A 15726-nucleotide genomic window follows, 5' to 3' on the forward strand; every position below is an offset into this window, starting at 1 on the left:
ATAATAGTGGTGGAAGGAAGACGTATTTAGGCTAATCTGAGTAGATAATGTTGAGAAATATTTTGACAAAAAACTAAGTATTGGGATTATATTTTTGTATAATTTTTAGAAAAATACATAATCTGGGATAAATTACTAGGAGAAAACCATTAGTTGGAGATAGAGCAAAATTATTTTCATGAATAAGTCAAAGTAAACAGTTAATATTATTTTTGTCAGGGCCTCAGAGCATTCTAGAAGCAGAGAACCATTAGATACAGTTGTGTAGATGGTGTACAATGCAACTCTAGCCGTCATCATTCATATAGCTTATGCTATAAATAGCTCTCTTTTTGTGCAGTAAATAATTTGGAAAACATGTATGAGGGACTTGATTAGATATATGATTTCTTGTATCAGGTAGGAATACTTTAATTTAAAATTTTTCATGAATAATTTAATGTTATATTGGAGGCCTTTCCCTATAAAATTGGCTTATAGATAAAATGAACTTTTAGCTTCAAAAATTAAACCTATTAAGATAAGGTTTAAGACAGAGTCACTCTGTGCCCCTTCTGGTGTAGGCAGTACAAATAGAGGTCAATCGCAATTTTATATGACTTGATATCGAAGTTAAGGCATCAAGGCCTAGGCAATATTATGGAGAAAAGGACACTGGCTAGGTGGGATCCAACAGACAGAAGCTGGACTTGGACTCGGATGTGGGCAGAATCAAGAACACACTCTCACTGACCCAGCCAGGGCCAATCCACAGCAGAGGATTACTGACCAAGAAGGTGAAAACTGAAGGAGAGTATCCTAGAAAAGCCCTGAGGCACAGCTTTGAGGTAAACTGTTTACCAGATAAAGTTTCAAAATAAAATTGATTTGGAAGCTTTGGGGTTAAACACTTATCCTGTATTACACACTCTGCTGGTATTTTTCATAAATTATCTCATTTAATTGGAATCCACACAAAAATGGAATGATTGTCAGAGAATTTAACAGACTTGCCAAAGTTAGTTTAAATAGCAGATAAATCTAACCATAATGTATGTGATTTCCCTACTTTGACATATTGCCAAAGAAGACTAAGTCTTCCTGCTCTTAAAAAGCTCAAGATATAGTTCAAGGATGATTAACACATTCATGATTGGTCTGCAAACACTCATGAACCTCTGGAGTCTGCATTAGCATGATGGAACTAACCTTTCAAAATTAATTTCTTTCCTCTTTGGAATCCATACTGTCCACTGTAGATTAAACTTCTGGCAAAGCTTAGAACTTATTACTATATGTACATTTTTACCCAAAAAGGGTTAATGATGTAAAAAATGATACCCTGTCACTTATTTTCCAGAGGAAATATGGAGTGTTAAAATATAGCATATTTAGTCTCTTAAAGTCTGTGGTATAATCAAAACCTTGTAAACTCAGGCAACTGACATAAACTCAGTGGCTACTGTTCTCTCTGACCTTTGGGAAATTTCCAAAATTTGCTAATTTCACTCTGTTTAAAACAAAGTAGTCATTCACATATGATTTTGGCAAGTTTGATTACTAAGAAGAATTATTCTGTATCTCTTAAGATTGAATTATATTATATAAGCTTGCTAATGTATTCATCCAAATAAAATAGAATGAAAAAAATAAACATACTATAACTACAAATGACAGATGCTAGGAAGACTAATCAGAGAAGCAGCATATCTATTATTTTTATGGTATGTGGCTATTGCTAATCCTGATATAATAGATTTAGGAATATTTAGCTTACAGATATTAAAGATGTCAGGCCATTTTCTTCACATCTGAAGACCAGAGCAGCATTATTTTATTGTTACCCTTTGAAACATTTCATTTAGACATTCAACAAAAGGATTAGAGTCTTTAATAGTTTTGCAAGTGCTTTTCCTAGGCCAACAGACCTTGTTCATTCCTTAGTTATTCTGTTTATTTAACAAATATTTATCATGCACTTGTATAGGTCATTGGGCAGTAGGATGTGGAATACTCAAAACAACCTGATAGACTCAGAAAGATCAAAACAATTTTGAAGAACAAAGTTGGAAAACTCACACTTCCAGTTTTAAAACTTGCTGCAAAGCAACAGTAATTAAGGCAGTGTGTAGGTACTGCCATAAGGATAGACATATATAATGGAATAGAAATATGATTCCAGAAATAAACCCATATGTCTTTGGTTAGCTTATTTTCACCAAGAGTGCCAAGACCATTTATCAAGAAATGTTTTTCAACAAATGGTGCTAGGACAGTGAATAGTTACATGAAAAATGTAGTTAAGCCCCTACTTTGCACCATATAAAAAGATTAACTCAAAATGGATCATAGACATAAATTTTTAAATGAAAATAATAAAGCTCTTAGAAAAAAAACATAAAGTAAATCTTCATGACGTTGGATGAGGCAGTGGTTTCTGATATATATCACCATGAGCACAAACAACAAAATAAAAAATTGGTAAGTTGGACTTCATCAAAATTAGACTCTTGTGCTTCAGAGGACACCATCAAGAGAGTGAAAAAGTCCACAGATGGGGAAAATTTTGCCATTCATATATCTAACAAGGTACTTTTATCCAGAATATATAACATACTCTTATAACTCAGCAATAAGAAGACAGATAACCCAATTAAAAATTGGACAAGGGATTTAGAGAAATATTTCTCCAAAGAAGATAACCAAGTGGCCAATAAATACATGAAAGGATACTCAACATCATTAGCCATTAGATAAATGTAAATGAAAACCACAATAAGACACCACTTATTACTAGTTTCACTGTAATCAAAAAGACACACAATAACTAGTATTTACAAGGGTGTGGAGAAACTGAAACCCTCTACTTTGCTGGTCGAAAAGTAAAATGGTACAACTGCTTTGGAAAACAGTTGAGCAGTTCTTCAAAAAGTTAAACATACAGTTACAATATTGACCTAGAAATTTCACTTCTAGGTATACACCTAAGAGAAATGAAAACACATGTTCATACAAAAACTTATACACAAATGTTCATCACACCATTATTCACAGTAGTCAGAAGTAGAAAGGATACTAATATATATCCATTTACCATTGATGGGCATATACATATAAAATATATATGTGTGCATATATACACATAACATAGATACACTTTAAAAAGGTGACTCTTATGGTATGTGGATTTTATCTCAATAACTATGTTACATATGTATACACACAAACATGCATCTCAGTGAAGATATGTGTGTATGTATGTGTGTGTGTGTGTGTTGTGTATGTGTACAATTTCCCTGGCAGATGTTAGAGGAAAGAATAAAGAGGCTGAAGGAAATAAGTGTTCTTGAATTGATATATTATGCTCAATCAGATGACCCAGTGACCCACAATAAGATTATGTTCCATGGGAGTTCCTAGAGGCCACGCCATTTACTAAGATCATCAGAAATATGCTGGTGACAGAGGTACCAACATAATTAAGAAGTTCAGTGGTAGCTATCCTCCACAAACTGCCTGGGAAGGATGGCTGAATACATAGCTACAAACCTCATTTTATTTTCATCTGTGCTAATAATGGGGCTCTAAGTAACAGAGGCCAAGTGGTGGCTGGATCTTGCATCCCACATTACAAAAAGGGAAGCACAGCACATATTCAGCCATTTTGGGTTCAGAAGGCAACGCATTCCACACCTAAGAACATTGCTCCAGCCCATTTATTGAGTGGCATGGAAGACCACCAGCTTTGAGTGGTGACCAGAGCCAGAAAGTTTTCTGCATCAGATCCAGGTCAGGATGCAATCTGCCCTACCACTTGCGTCTCACCATCAGGCAGACGTTTGGTGTTGGAGGTGTCAGTGGTGGGAAAGGATGAAATTGAAGTATGTGGCAGGCTGCAGTAGGAGAATGACAATATAGCACTTTGGATTCTGTAGCAAAGCCTCACTATCTGCAGTAGATAATTATGTACCCTTTCTGAAATAGCTTTTGGTGTGTTACTGGGTCCTGGTAGAGATGGAAAAATTGATCATGGGACATCAACTCATTATGCCTATTATGAGATGGGTTCTGTCAGACCTTTCAAGTCATAATATTGTACAAACCTTGCAAGTGTCCATTTTAAGATGGTAATGGTGTATCCAGGAGCAAGCCCAAACAGAACCAGAGGGATGAGTAAGCCTTTGAGCAGGCGGCTCCAACCTTCCTGTCTCTCACAACTCTTACATTAGTCCCCTTCTATACCTGCACCTATATCTGTACAGGGAGGGTTCTGTAGGACCAGTTGAAAGGAGAGGGAAAAGCCTGAGCCTGTTTTATGGATGGATTGGTTCAGTGTGTAGGTGCAAGCCAAAACATCGATGGCAGTTACATTGCTAACAGTTCCAGGATTGGCCCTGAAAGACAATTTAGAGGGAAATATGCCTTTTTGGGAATTGGCCAGTGGTCGATCTGTCTATTCAGGGACCTGGAAGAGAAAGGACTGTAAGATTGGAGACAAGTAATTCTGGGGTAGAGGCATGTGATGTGGATGGACATATAAGTGTAGGCCTAAATTAGGAAGAATTTGTATCACATATTAAGCCCATCAAAAAGCATTCTCCATGGAAGAGGCACTGAACAACCAAGTAGACAAGATGACTCAGCCTTCATCATCAGTCATTTCAGACGTAGCACAATAGGCACATGAATGAAGTGGCTAGGGCCTCCGTGATGGAGGTCATGTATGAGCCTGAAAGCATGGTCTCCTGTGTACTAATGGAATCTAGCTACTTCTGCCTCTGAATATACAATTTATAGTAATGGAATCCAACACTAATCCCCCAATATGATATTATTTTTGGAGGGAGACTAACCAACCACTTGGTGGTAAGTTGGCTACATAATCTCCTTCCATAACTTGGAAGTGGTTCATCCTTTCAAGGATAGATACCTATGACAGTTATCAGTTCACCTTTCCTGCCACAGCACCACCGTTATCTAGAGACATATGGAATACCTGTTATGGAGACATGGAATAAAAACATAGTATCTGAGTAGGAGACCCAGCAAAGGAGGTGCTGGAATGAGCCTATTAGGCTTGTTAATAATTTCAAATACTTAAAACAATTCATTCAGGTAGGAATTCTTTTCCTCATTTTATAGATGACTCCAGAGAGTTTCTGAGGTCTTTTAAGTAGTTGAATTGGATTTTAATCAAAGTCTATTTCATACCAAAGTTCATGATTTTTATGCAATACCACTTATGAAGTTCTCTCACAGTTATCACCAAACACACTCATGCTAATAAATTCTAATAGGAAAACATATTCTTAAGCAGGTTATAATATTCTGGAACTTCAAATTAAAAGATGCATGAAAAAGTTGAAACTCAGATTGTCATTTGTTATTTCTCATTTCTAACAGGCACACTCGTAGTCCTACTTCCTCTGTTTATTGAGACATTTTGGTTGGTCTAATTTCCAAATAGTCTACAGAGTTTCCTCTGAAACAGTTCTTGGCTAGTTTTCCAAGTCTTGATGTGTTTTCTGGATGAAGAATAATTTGTAGCATGGTCTTTGAATAGTGAGTACCAAGCGAATGACATGTGTGGACAGTGAATAGTCCTAGCACATAGCACTCAAGCGATATGCAGGCTGAAACTAAGTCTTACAGGGCTCCACAGCTAGGAGAAAAACATACAGAACATTTGAGGTTGCATAGAGTTTTCTAGTACATGGTGGTTATTGAGTGTATATAAACAGTTATATAGCAGAAGTTTAATAAACAAGTCTTAATGGGTAGAAGCTGCCATAGGAGAGAATTTATCAAAATGAAGGTCACAGCCATTGCAAAAAATTTAAATGATTTAAAGTCTTTTATGTTTGTCTGTGGACAGTATCATTATAATTATACACAGTGAGGTCTGATGTTCTGGAATTCTCCTTAGGTACAGGAAGGACATTATTAGATATCTGAAGGTTACAGCCTGCTGATAGGTAATCAGAAAAATGTTGCTTGGCATGACAAATTAAATTTTATGGGCTATAAGCAGGGTGAATATTCTCCAATTTTCCACAGTTCTCACCAACTGCTGTTGTATTAAGTGAGACATGTTTCATTCATTCATTAATATTCTGTAGCTGGTTCAAGAATTCGTTTGACTTTGCTTTAGTTCAGTAAACTCTAGCATTTCAGTGTGATGTCATTTTAGTTTCTCTGATTTCTTTACTCTTCTGAAGAAACAAATGTATTCCATCAAACTAATACATAATATAAGCAGAACTCCTCTCTCTCTAATTTGTAGTCTTTTCAGTTGACACATATTTGAACTGGGTAAGACAACTGCACTAACTGTTTAACATCCTCCCAGCATGGCTCTAAAGACTTTGGTACCTCTACTTAATGATATGTTTTTGAATTACATGCATATGGAAAATTCATAGAAAATAATGTTAAGCAGAACAAAAAGCAGAATACAAAATTGAAGATATAATTAGTTTCTTTTCAGAAAATATAAACATAAAATTATTATTATTAAATATATTTAAATGTCAACAATGGTTACATTATTATTTCTACACTTTTCTCATTATCTTTTGAGACCTTGTAGAGTTAATAAAGATCATTTTGCATAAACAAACACAAAAATATTTATTCCAGAAAAATACAGAGTGGAGGTAGTATCAGCAGAAGAATTCTTTAAAATAATAAGCCAAAAAGAATAAAACAGGTAGACTTCTGGTTAATTAAGCGGAGTAGGGATAAGCCATAACATGCATGTTATTCCTATGGCTGTTGCACTTGGAAATAGTAAAGGTTGTTTATGCCTATTCTGGGGAATAGATCAAGTACTGTGCTATGAGGATTTCTTACACAGAGCATGGCTTTGGAGAAAACCTACTCTTCAGTGGCACTGTTAACCTCTGATGCTGCACCCTGCTTTATCAGGGGGGCTAGAATATAGGCAACAAGTAATTTCTCTGTGATCTCGCAAGGGAGGAAAAATAATTTCCCTCTCTAGATTCTTGGCTGAGACACCCCCTGTAATAAAAAGACAGAGTAACAGGAGAAAAATAGGAGAGACCCAGGGTAATAGAGTAACCTCACCCAAATGGCCCAAGCCACCTTAAGTTCCAGTTCCAGTTAAAGACAAAAGAAGATGCTGAGGTGGCGGTGGGGTCAACCAGTTATGGGAGGTTATCAGGAAAAGCACGGTGAACAAAAGGAGATACCCTTACAAATGGAGATTTCTTTTATAAATGTAATGTCCTTTACAAAAGGGTAACTTGGTTTTTAGAGGTTCTCCTGTGTCTGCTATTTCTTAAAAATAATCACCTCAAAATAAACCTTAGGCCAAAGAGGCATATTTCGGGGTGGCATATTCTCTCCTCTTCATTCTCATTCTGAAATTATTGCCATGCAAAACATTCTGCTGTGTTTTAATACTCCTCATTTGTGAGGGAGCATGTAATAAATTAGAGTGATAGACAATGACTTATTAAGTCAAAAAGAAATTGGGATATTGTAATATCTCAGAAATGACACAACTATCAATATTTCCATTGAGTATATATAGGGTATGTTATAAAGCAAATAGAACCCTTATTTTTTTTGAGTTATTGAAATCTTTACATTTATTTCCTACTCTGAGATGCAAATAGAAGATAATTATTAATCTGATGACCAAAATAAATTACATCTGTTACCCCTTAATGTATGAATGCTAATGAACCACATGAATATCCTTTGATGACACAATGTAGAAGACAAATGATACACTTCATCCAACAGAAATAAAATGTAGCAAAAAATTCCTAATTAGTTGTTTTCTCAGCCATTAGTGAAAATAATTAGTGAGGAGGGAAATACACCACTCTTTGGGCTGGCTTTCACATCCCCATGAAAAGATCAGCCTCACAGTTTGAGAAACTCTGTTCCAGTTAGTTAGAAAATAAGATAATTACAAAAAGAATTTGCAACCTCCAGGTGATTTAGAAAACAGAAGTGACTGTAAGCTATATTATTATGTAAAGTGACAAAATATAATTACTGCATAGGAGGTCTTTGTGTTTGAAGCAGCAATCTTTAGAAATAGAAGGGTGAAGTGAATCACTCTCAGTTTGCTTCCTATCTCTGCTCCTATATCTGTATTTAGCCTGTGTGATCAGACTGAAGTTGAAAAATAATGTTCCTTTTTATGATGTAAAACAGGAATCACATTAACAACAACAAAAAAAAGTCAAGACATTGTGGCAGTAAATCTGTACACTAGCAGGAGCATTTTCTATGGTGAAAAAACATGAGCATAAATGTAAAATGATCACAGGAATTTTTTAAAAATACTTTTTGGCTATTCAGTAACAAACCTGTCAGTTATAATGTTCAGTATTCTAACTTGAAACTTTTTTAGGACTGGAGTCTTCCGGCTTAACCTGTCCTGCACACTTGACTATTCCTCTCATGTAGCTTTGGCCCAAGTATTTACATATGAAAGAAGTTTGTATTATGTAAGGAACTGAGCAATGACCTCCAAGAGGAATCTAAGAGAACCTTAGATTGGTGTTTTATACTTCCTAGTTTATGTAATTATTGTATTTTAATTTCAGTTTGTAGCCCCACCATTGGCGTTTCTTTGCAGTGGTTCAAAATGGCATATATGACATGAAGGCTGTATGAGTACATTGTTTAGGATTTGGTATGGTAATATTTTATTCTTATTTAATTTATCTTCTTTTTTTGTTGGGGAGTAGAATTTGCCACCCTAAAGAAATATTTTTAAGAAACATTTACATTTGTAAGAGAAGTCTCCATTTGTAAGGAGGATGTCTCCCTCTCTATACCTAGAAGAGGAAGATGACCAAACTCTAGAAACTCTCATCAATGGAGTAGGCAATGACTTAAATCTGTATCACAGTCTCCTTTGTTTACTGTGCTTTTCCTGGTTACTCTCTCCACCCTCAACATCCTCTTTTGTCTTTAGCTGGGGATGGTATTAAAGATGAAGGTTTCACTTTGGCCATTTTGGCAAGATACTCAGTTTTTTGGGGGTTTCTCCCAGGTACACATGTTATTAAACTTTTGTTTGGTTTTCTCTTGTTAATGTATCTCATGTCAGTTTATTCTTAGACCAGTCAGAGAAATCTTGAAGGTAGAGGAAAATTTCTTTTGCCTCAACATCTTCTCTAAGAGTCACAGTTTATTAAGAAAAACAACTCCATTATTTGAAATTTTTAGTAATTTAAGGAAAATCAAATGCATTCTTTTAGAGTTAACCTACACATACTTTGTGGTAAAATAATACTTTCAATGGAATAAATGGTGAGTCCTTATTTCTTTGTCTGTCTTCAGTGTAACTGTTTACATGCAAATTTAACAAACAAGCATTCCAGTGAAACATAAACCCTCATCTTTAAATTGAGCAAGCTGATAAAATTTAGTGATAGGTATAATGGGATTGCGAAATAAAATGGAATCACAGAATTAACTAATTCAATTAAAGTTTTATACTACTAGGTAGTGTTAAGTAAGGAAAACAATAAAATAACTCTCACATTGTTTTTAATTTAATTTTTATTTTTCTCATTTATACATGTGTATAATTTAAAGAGTTAAAATGCCCCATAAGGTAGAATTAGATAGCAAGATGGCAGAGTAGAAGGACGTGCTCTCACTCCATCTTGCAAGAGCACCAGAATCACAACTAACTGCTGAACAACCATTGACAGGAAGACACTGGAACTCACCAAAAAAGATACCCCACATCCAAAGACAAAGGGGAACCCACAATGAGACGGTAGGAGGGTCGCAATCACAATAAAATCAAATCCCATAATTGCTGGGTGGGTGACTCACAAACTGGAGAACACTTACACCACAGAAGTCCACCAACTGGAGTGAAGGTTCTGAGCTCCACGTCAGGCTCCCCAACCTGGGGGTCTGGCAATGGGAGGAGGAATTCATAGAGAATCAGACTTTGAAGGCTAGTGGGATTTGATTGTAGGACTTTGACAGGACTAGGGGAAACAGAGACTCCACTCTTGGAGGGCACACACAAAGTAGTGTGCACATCAGGACCCAGGGGAAGGAGTGGTGACCCCATAGGACACTGAACCAGACCTACCTGCTAGTGCTGGAGGGTCTCCTGCAGAGGTGGGGGGTGGCTGTGGCTCACTGTGAGGACAAGGACACTCACAGTGGAAGTTCTGGGAAGTACTCCTTGGCATGAGCCCTCCTAGAGATCGCCATTAGCCCCAGCAAAGAGCATGGGTAGGCTCCAGTGTTGGGTCGCCTCAAGGCCAAACAACTAACAAGGAGGGAACCCAGCCCCATCCATCAGCAGACAAGTGGATTAAAGTTTTACTGAGCTCTGCCCACCAGAGCAACACCCAGCTCTGCCCACCACCAATCCCTCCCATCAGGAAACATGCACAAGCCTCTTAGATAGCCTCATCCACCAGGGGGCAGACGGCAGAAGCAAGAAGAACTACAGTCCTGCAGCCTGCAGAACAAAAACGACATTCACAGAAAGATAGACAAGATGAAAAGTCAGAGGACTATGTACCAGATGAAGGAACAAGATAAAACCCCAGAAAAACAACTAAATGAAGTGCAGAGGGGCAACCTTCCAAAAGGAATAATTCAGAATAATGATAGTGAAGATGATCCAGGAGCTTGGAAAAAGAATGGAGGCAAAGATCGAGAAGATGCAAGAAATGTTTAACAAAGACCTACAAGAATTAAAGAACAAACACCTAGAAGAATTAAAGAACAAACAAACAGAGATGAACAATACAATAACTAAAATGAAGAATACACTAGAAGGAATCAATAGCAGAACAACTGAGGCAGAAGAACGGATAAGTGACTTGGAAAACAAAATGGTGGAATTCACTGCCATGGAACAGAATAAAGAAATAAAGAATGAAAAGAAATGAAGACAGCCTAAGAGACCTCTGAGACAACATTAAACGCACCAACATTCGCATTATAGGGGTCCCAGAAGGAGAAGAGAGAGAGAAAGGACCAGAGAAAATATTTGAAGAGATTGTAGTTGAAAACTTCCCTAACATGGGAAAGGAAATAGCCACCCAAGTCCAGGAAGTGCAGAGAGTCCCAGGCAGGATAAACCCAAGGAGAAACACACCGAGACACATAGTAATCAAATTGGCAAAAATTAAAGACAAGAAAAATTATTGAAAGCAACAAGGGAAAAACGACAAATAACATACAAGGGAACTTCGGTAAGGTTAACCACTGATTTCTCAGCAGAGACTCTGCAGGCCAGAAGGGAGTGGCATGACACATTTAAAGTGATGAAAGGGAAGAACCTACAACCAAGATTACTCTACCTGGCAAGGATCTCATTCAGATTTGATGGAGAAATCAAAAGCTTTACAGACAAGCAAAGCTAAGAGAATTGAGCACCACCAAACCAGCTCTACAACAAATGCTAAAGGAACTTCTCTAAGTGGGAAACACAAGAGAAGGAAAGGACCTACAAAAACAAACCCATTACAATTAAGAAAATGGTAATAGGAACATACATATCTATAATTACCGTAAACGTGAATGGATTAAATGCTCCCACCAAAACACACAGGCTCGCTGAATGGATACAAAAACAAGGCCCATATATGTGCTGTCTACAAGAGACCCACTTCAGACCTAGGGACACATACAGACTGAAAGTGAGGGGATGGAAAAAGATATTCTATGCAAATGGAAATCAAAAGAAAGCTGGAGTAGCAATACTCATATAAGATAAAATAGACTTTAAAATAAAAAATGTTACAAGAAACAGGGAAGGACACGACATAATGATCAAGGGATCAATCCAAGAAGAAGATATAATAATTATAAATATATATGCACCCAACGTAGGAGCACCTCAATACATAAGGCAACTGCTAACAGCTATAAAAGAGGAAATCAACAGCAACACAATAATAGTGGAGGACTTTTAACACCTCACTTACACCAATGGACAGATTATTCAAACAGAAAATTAATAAGGAAACACAAGCTTTAACTGACACAATAGACCAGATAGACCAGATTTAATTGATGTTTATAGGACATTCCATCCAAAAACAGCAGATTACACTTTCTTCTCACGTGTGCATGGAACATTCTCCAGGATAGATCACATCTTGGGTCGCAAATCAAGCCTCAGTAAATTTAAGAAAATTGAAATCATATCAAGAATCTTTTCTGACCACAATGCTATGAGATTAGAAATGAATTACAGGGAAAAAATGTAAAAAACAGAAACACATGGAGGCTAAACAATACGCTACTAAATAACCAAGAGATCACTGAAGAAATAAAAAAATACCTAGAGACAAATGACAATGAAAACACGATGATCCAAAACCTATGGAATTCAGCAAAAGCAGTTCTAAGAGGGAAGCTTACAGCAATACAAGCCTACCTCAAGGAAGAAGAAAAATCTCAAATAAGCAATTTAACCTTACACAAGAAAGAAGAACAAACAAAACCCAAAGTTAGCAGAAGGAAAGAAATCATAAAGATCAGATCAGAAATACATGAAATAGAAACAAAGAAAACAATAGGAAAGATCAATAAAACTAAAAGCTGGTTCTTTGAGAAGATAAACAAAATTGATAAACCATTAGCCAGACTCATCAAGAAACAAAGGGAGAAGACTGAAATCAATAAAATTAGAAATGAAAAAGGAGAAGTTACAACCGACATCGCAGAAATACAAAGCATCCTAAGAGACTGCTACAAGCAACTCTATGCCAATAAAATGTACAACCTGGAGGAAATGGACAAATTCTTAGAAAGGTATAACCTTCCAAGACTGAACCAGGAAGAAATAGAAAATGTGAACAGACCAATCACAAGTAATGAAATTGAAACTGTGATTAAAAATCTTACAACAAACAACAGTCCAGGACCAGATGGCTTCACAGGTGAATTCTATCAAACATTTAGAGAAGAGCTAACACCCATCCTTCTCAAACTCTTCCAAAAAATTGCAGAGGAAGGAACACTCCCAACTCATTCATTCTATTACTCAGCCATAAAAAGGAACAAATTCGGGTCATTTGTAGAGATGTGGATGGACCTAGAGACTGTCATATAGAGTGAAGTAAGTCAGAAAGAGAAAAACAAATATCGTATATTAACGCATATATGTGGAACCTAGAAAAATGGTACAGATGATCCAGTTTGCAGGGCAGAAATAGAGACACAGATGTGGAGAACAAACATATGGACACCAGGGTGGGAATGTGGCGGGGGGTGGTGGTGGTGGGATGAATTGGGAGATTGGGATTGACATATATACACTAATATGTATAAAATGGATAACTAATAAGAGCCTACTGTATTAAAAAAAATAAAATTTAAAAATTCAAAAAATAAAATCAAATGTCCCACAAGCCTTAGAATCACAAAACTGTATTCACCCTTCACCTCTCTTCACCCTAGATTTCTGCTGTGCAGAGCTTGGCATTTTCAACTCTTTGACTGTATCTTCTTGTTTTTACTTCTATATATATAAATAAAATACATACAATGGTATTTTTTGAGTTTTCAAATGTAGACAGTATACGGTTTTAGTTGGAAGGTGAGTACCTCTGTGTCTTATATCCCCACTTCCCCAAACTCTTTCTCCCCCCATGTCTCTCAACATAGTTTTATTAAAATTATTTTTCAAAGTAGTGTTTCCTGCTTACGTTATTGTGACTTTGTAGACACTGGTCACATAAATCCTGTACTATACTCTGATTTTCTTTTCTTTCTTGTACAGTAAGTCCCCTACATCTGAACCTTCAAGTTGAGAACTTTCAAAGGTGCTAACGTATTATAAACCTATTATAGTACCATACTATATAGCCGATTGTGTTAGTTGGGTGCCTAGGCTAACTTTGTTGGACTTACGAACAAATTGGACTTAATGAAATCACTCTCGGAACGGAACTCGTTCGTATGTAGGGGACTTCCTATCTAATTCTTTGCTTTTCTTAGTGTTAATAATGACTTTTTTTCCCTTTGTCTATATGCCTATTTGTCCGTTAGAGGCTTTTCTCAGATATTTGGTGACATTTGCTGTCCATTCGTATTTAAGCGTGCACTAACATGGTATTTGGAAACTTTGTACAGAACTTGGCCTTAACTGATTTGCTGAGCTTTACTGTTAACAACCAGGTTTGTTTGCCTGCCTTGCAGCAAGCCAAATGCTGAGATGCCAGGGTTTGCAGCAGAGAAAGAGTTTACTCACAAGGCATCCAAGAGAGGAGACTGAGAACAAGTCTCAGATCCATCTCCCCAAAGGTGAGGGGCTTGAGTTACTGACGGGATAAAGAAGTAGGATCATCTTAGGCATGGAGTGCCTAAGGTGATTGGAGGTGGGGAAAGGTGAGGTAGTTGGTGTTCTGCACAGGCGCATTTGGGTTACATGCTCCTTCATAGGATGCATGTTGAAAAATGGAGGTGCTTAGTGTCATCTGAAGGTGGAGTATTCGGCCCTCTGACGTTAAAAGTTCATTCATCAGTTTTGGGGTCGGTGGTCCTAACCAGTCTTAGCCAGCTTGAACTGAACAAGAGTTGACTCCAAGCTCCTGAAAAACAATATAAGCCCCCATTACTATTACTATAGTGACCCATATATAGAGTTGTTATCTATAGGGGTGGTTAAAGAGTCTTGTGATATATTACCTAGGCTACATGAGGCTTGGAGGGTATGCATTTAAAGAAAGAAAAGAGTAATACCTAAAGTGAGCTTAATTGGTTAAGGCAGTGTACAAGTGGAGGGCTTTTAACAAGCTGCTCCCTTTTCTGTTGTTCTGTAAAACAGGCTCAAGAATTTCTGCTAGTCACTCTCTGTTAACCCTATGGGGCACAGTTTCATTATCAGAAGTTCATCAGAGGTACACCCAGGTATTTGGTTGGGAATTTGTATTGGATAAAGCATAGCTAACTTCTGTAACAAATAGACCCTAAAATAAGGGCTGTATAAAGTCTCAAACACAATGGAAATTTTTTATACACTTTTTCTGGTGAATGGGTGATTTTGCTCTCTGTAGAGATTTAGAAATATAGGCTGTCTTTATCTTGTGATCCTACTGTCACAGGGTCTTATAGTACCCACATGACAGAAAGGGAAAATGGACTTTAGAGAGGACACATTGCTTTTTGAATCTGTATCCTATAAGTGACACACATCATGTCTGCTCAAACTAGAGTGGCCAGAACTAGTTCAATGCAAAGTGGGCTGGGAAATGTTGTCTCAGGCCAGGCTACTATTTTCCAATGACAACTCTGGGCTGTGGGAAAAGGAGTATTAATTTTGATGGCAGCTATCTCTGACTCTGAAAATCAGCATCTGTAGATCTTTGCTGTGAGGCTTGCCTGGTGAATATAAACTGGATTGCCACATTCTTTTAATTAATACAATAGGTCATTGCTTCTTAAACTTTGATATGTCGATAAATACATAGTAGAGTACACTTTGTAATTCCATAGTTCTAGTGTAACATTTCAGTTCCTGAATTTCTAACGAGATCTCAGGTGATAAAATTTCTGCGACTCCATGGACCATACTTTGAATAGCAAAGACCCAAGTTACAGCACTCTGCCTCCATCTGTTCCGTTTATTTCTGAGTCCAGAGCCTTTTTGATTAAAGTTCTCCAGGGAATAAACATCCTCTCTAATGCTAGTGTGTGTGAGAGTAATTTCCTGGGGTGGAAAGGAATGGGGAGGATCCCTAGTAATCTCCTTGCTCTTTATGCAGCTCTTTA

Source organism: Tursiops truncatus, chromosome 9 (genome assembly GCF_011762595.2).
Source record: "Tursiops truncatus isolate mTurTru1 chromosome 9, mTurTru1.mat.Y, whole genome shotgun sequence".
In the NCBI taxonomy this organism is placed as follows: domain Eukaryota; kingdom Metazoa; phylum Chordata; class Mammalia; order Artiodactyla; family Delphinidae; genus Tursiops; species Tursiops truncatus.